The 5,260-nt window shown below is 37.9% G+C and overlaps 1 pseudogene; it reads right to left on the bottom strand.

Moving 5' to 3' along the window:
- Positions 1 to 215: 215 nt before the first annotated feature.
- LOC109375403 (melanoma-associated antigen E1-like) overlaps positions 216 to 5,260 on the bottom strand; it is a 7,563-nt pseudogene continuing 2,518 nt past the window's right edge.

Genomic DNA, 5,260 nt, shown 5'->3' with positions numbered 1-5,260 from the left:
TAGATAGATAGACAGACAGATATGAGACTCTTTGGTGTGCTTGTCCAGCATGAAAATAAGGAATAGAATTGAGAATTGTGCCCAAGGCTGTCTTCACAAGCTACTAGCTCTTTAGTTTCCTGTATTTCTCTTCAGTTGTACAGAGCACAAGAGTGATATTAGGGTCATGTTCTCCCTCATAGGCCTGGTAAAGGACATGGGAGACTTGAGTGAGATCAGGGCACACTTTGTCCAATGTACCCCAACATTTCTCTCTTCAATATAGGTAGCTTCTTTGGATTTATCAGCAGAATAAATTGCAGTAACTTCTTTGTCTTGTTCTCCAATTTGGACTCAGACCATGACTAAGTATATTTAGCCTCTAAATTGGGGGATGCTGCCTCTCTATAGCAATTTCCTCAGAACAGGGACTTCCTGAGGGAGGTGGGAGTTGCTCACTGTCAACTAACTCTGGTAGCATCACTTTCCAAGGTCTGACTGCATTGCTCTAGCCAGTACTTAGGGTAGGTCTTATAGATCTCGGCTATGAACTTTAGGACTTTCATCTTTATTGTTTCAAGGTAGAATTGGGCACCCAATAAAACGTATACTCTACTGATGGCCAGTGGCTTGTTTACAACTACTGTTGCTGCAAAAAGTCTTCAGTTACAAGTTTATTTAGGTTCTCAAAAATGCCATGCCTCCTCTGCCACTGCATCCCTATCATTCAACGCATTTCCCAAATGTCAGTCTCCTTGGCCTGGTTGCCTTTCACTAATGTTTAGCTCATGATCATCACCACAAGACCCACTTTTGGCCCTCCAGGTTCTCTTCCTTCCCTTCCAAGGGTACAAGTCCCAATTTGTTAATTAGGATGTAAGCATGATGTACAGGACCGAGGTGCCTCCGTCTGAAACTGGAATAGCACTAGAAGTGGGTTACTGTTCATCGGAGGAGTTCAGGAAACTTGTCTTGGTATTCATTAGTAACTTATCCCAGCATCTTAGAAAGGAACCTTGTGTTCCATAGAAATATAATATTTTCATCCACAGGCTTCTGGGAAGTGCTGAGGGCTCATAGTGAAGCTGGAGCTCTCACAGTCTCTCAGCACCTGGAATTTCATGTCTTCTTCTGCACCATTAGGACCCTCAGATTTTGCAGAGGCCTTGGCAACACTAGGGCTTGGAAAAGCAGTGGGATGCTTGGAGGGATTCAGGGTCACAGAAGCACTTGAGCTCAACAACGTAATAGAGTCCTTAGAGCTGGTGGGCAGTATAGAAGTTCTCAGGCCTTCACAGTCATTGAAAAGCTCCACAGATAGAGGAGTTACTAGAACCTTAGTGGACAACTTGGTCTAGCATGGCAGTAGGGAGACCAGAGTCATTAAGGACTGGCAGGGCCATCTACATATTTGTGGGACTCAGCACAAAATCTTTGATTTTTCATAATGATTTTCATTTCCTGTTTAATGACACTCTCCTTTGGGAGCAGGAATATTCACAAGGTAAGTGCAGATCTTCACAGTTGCCTAGAGACCTTGTCCCACAACTCAGTGTGTATGATTTGGGCACCTGAGCCTAAATTTCTCAGTGCCACGGTACATGTTCCCATACTTCCTAAGTTACAGGAGTTGAGGGAGTAAGCTTCCAAGAACCAATCATGCAGAAGCAAGGAGGCAGGGGAGGGGCAGGGGGACCAAGTGTGAGCTAAAGTTCCAAGTGCTCAGTGCACGCTCAACTTCTCCATCAGACTTGACTTATAAACACAAATTCGAACATAACGTTATGAAGAACTTCAAAATGGCAAACACAGAACATTAAACCCCAAGCATGGGCCCATTTTTCAGGATGTGACATTATACAACTGCACTGGTTCCACGCCAGTGAAGCCAAAGCCGGTGGTCCACATTTCTCCCCAGATGCAACAGCTGCCTACAGGTGGCCTTTGTACCACGGCAGCGGCACAAATACAGCTTATGAGAGACAAGATTCTGGCAACTGGCATGTGGGAGTAGATACAAACCAATCAAATGCCTGAGAATATTGAGGAACTGGAATGCAAACTTGTGAGAGAAGATGAGTCCAACTTATGCACTTCCCAGCAATGACTATGAGCCTTAAGTTGCTGCCACAGACCCCATGGTCAGGTTCTGCCACCTTGAGGCTCCATCTTCCTACAACCAATGGGGCAGTGAAAGTGTTCTTTCAGACTTGAAAACTCCCTAAACTTTAAAAAGATTCCAAAGCCACATACAGTTGGCAAAGGCTCTAGACTGTATTAACTCAAGTTCTGTAAGTATAACCTCTGATCAGTCATTGACTTACCACACTAATCTATGCTCACCGAAAGGGATCCCTAGGAACTAAGATTAAAAATAAAAAGAAGAAGAAAAAAGAAAGCTGGGCAAACATCAGAGGGCATACACTCTAGGGGAAACAGGCTCACATAATTTCTTCAAGAAAGTCATTGAACAAATAAACAAACAAAGCAAAGCAAATCAGCAAGAATAAGTTTCCCCTGAACTGTAAGAAAGAATAGGATCCAGATTTGAAACAGTAGTTTATTAAATGTCTAGTTTTCAACAAAATAATTATAAGACATGCAAAGAAACTGTGACTCATATACAAGAAAAAAAACAGTCAATACAAACTGTCTCAGTTGGGGTGCAGATGTTAGATGAAGACAAAGACTTCAAAGCAAGTATTATAAATATGCTCAAATAATCAAAGGAAATATGTTTAAAGAATTAAGGAAATCACATCACCTATTAATCAAATAGGGAGTATGAATAAAGACATGAGAATCGTAAAAGAAACTGAATATCTGGAGATGAAAAATAGACATTGCGAAAATTTGACTCAATAGCAAAAGAATCAGTGAATTTAAGATAGATCAATAGAGATTATTCAATCTAAGAGTATAAAAATGAAGAAAAAATAAGAGATCCTCAGAAAACTGTGGGACACCATGATGTGTACCAACATATACATAATGAGAGTTACAGAAGGAGATGATAAAGAGAAAGGTGCAGAAAAAAATATTTGAAGAATTGCTGAAAACTTCCCAAATTTGATAAAAAATATAATAATCTATACTTTCAGTAAACTCAATAAACTCCAAGTAGGACTACACAAAGAACTCTACACCTACACACATTTTTCCACAGTATGCATTCTCCCTCACTGCAAAAACTAATAAAGTCAACTTGTTCAGTTACAGGGGTTTCCCTGATGGTCACTGACAAATGAAGCTTCCACCAAGAACCTTTGACTCAATAATAGCATATGCATCACAGACCCCTTGTGTCTGTATCTGTTCAAGGAACCACCTTCTCTTAGCTGGGAGGTAATCTCACACTGAATTGAGCTCTGGTGGTTTATTAAAGCCCTTCAGCATTGGGTTTATTTTATGTTCCTAGGAATAAGATCCCTTGGGATTCTTAAAAGTCTGATCACATTAACACCTGCTTGTTTTACCTATTGAGTGTTGTCTGTCTATAAGAAATGTTTAGGGGGGGGTCGTTGCTCTGTGAGGGTGAGAAAGATAGCTATTGCATTGTTCTGTGCACCTGAAACTAACAATAAAAAAAAGAGAAATGTTTAGGGATAAAATGAACATAGGCCCAATAGGTCTGCCCTCAAGCCAGTCCTGAGGGCTGAGAAGTTCACGATGATTTTTCTCAAACTAGTATCCTTTGAACCAATTTTGCCCAAGGCGACCATTTCAAAATCTGAGAAGGACTTCTTCAATCTTTTTGTAGTGTCCCTATAAATGCGGTTGTTTGGTTTCATTTTGTCCAGCCCCAATCAGTGATGACTGGACTTTGGCCAAGCTCTGAAAATGGTTCTCCAGACTAAACACTTGATTTGTTCCACTTCCTCTTGTTTCCCTTCTCTTGAGAAACTTTAAAAATTAACTGATCAAAAAAATCATTCAGTTGTTATGTGTGCATTTTAAGAATGTCTAGTCCATATAAACAGTTAAAATAGAAAGCAAATTATTAAACTATGCATTTGAGTGGGTTTGTTTCCATAATAGCCTTTGTTACTATAGCTACGAGAAGAAAAAGGCTTTAATTTCAAGATAAATGAAGGATTTTGTCATGATTCTAGCTTTTAAAAATTAGTTTATACTATAAAAATAATGTTAACACAATATTTTGGTTTGTTGTAGACCAGGGTCAAATTTCTCTTGATTCAAACTTCCTAAATTCCCTTCTTTAGTTTATGAGTTAAATAACTTTATACTTTTTTCATAACTTCTGTAAAATTCTAAAAATTATATTTGTAACATTGTATTCATCTTTAGATGACTGTTAGCATAATGAATATTATATTCACTAATATAATTAATGTTATATAATATAGAGTTATATAATATAATGAATGTTATAATGAATATCTTTTCAAAGGGATTAATTTTATAAAATTCTTAGACTGTTTCAAATCACCCCAATACATTTAATTTTAAAAAGGAAGAATAAAGATAACTGGTTTCTCAAAAAATCTTGAAATTGTAATTAAGTTAAAACAGTCATGATAGCTTTTGTTTACAAAATAATATTTAAAAATGACAAAAATAAAACAAATTTCATTTCTTTGGTTACTTATATCTAATTAAAATATGCCAATATAAATATCTTTCAATGGTTAAATATTTTTTCAAGTCAAAAGAAACATACTCATATTTAGGCACAATGACTGATACAATCACTTTCTACCCAGAAAATATTACTATGAGTTTAGATATGAAAACTTTTTTCCCATAATGGGTCTGAACAGGCACTAAAGGCACTTAATTACATAGAAATCATCAGAAGCCTATTGCTTATTTCAGCCTTTCATTAGATCCAGTAGACATATTCACTTTGTATAAGAGCATAAAAGCAATAGTAAAATATGAAAAACTTCAATTAATTGAGGTCTAGAGTTTCTACTAAACTTAATGGTTTCCCATGTCATATAAATTCTTTCAGGAAAAAAAACATAAAATAAAAAACACTCACCAATTTTCAACTAGGTACCTAATTTGGAGGGGGGACTTTTAAAATTTTTTAAATTAATTTTTTTTTTTAAGATTTTTATTGGGGAATTGTGGGGATGGGAACAGTGCTGGGGAATTGGGGGAAAGGGAACAGACAAGTTGCTGTCGTTTTTGTTCTTCAGTCTAGTTGTGGAGGACGTCGCTTCACTGGCCCAGGTTGGCACCATCATTGCGCTCTTCCCGGGCGAGGCAGATCAGTCGTCGGCTTATGGACGGCCGCTCACTGCGGCTGCTGGCC

This window comes from Hipposideros armiger, unplaced genomic scaffold (assembly GCF_001890085.2).
Source record: "Hipposideros armiger isolate ML-2016 unplaced genomic scaffold, ASM189008v1 scaffold_944, whole genome shotgun sequence".
NCBI lineage: Eukaryota > Metazoa > Chordata > Mammalia > Chiroptera > Hipposideridae > Hipposideros > Hipposideros armiger.
This window is presented reverse-complemented; position numbering and strand designations above follow the sequence as displayed.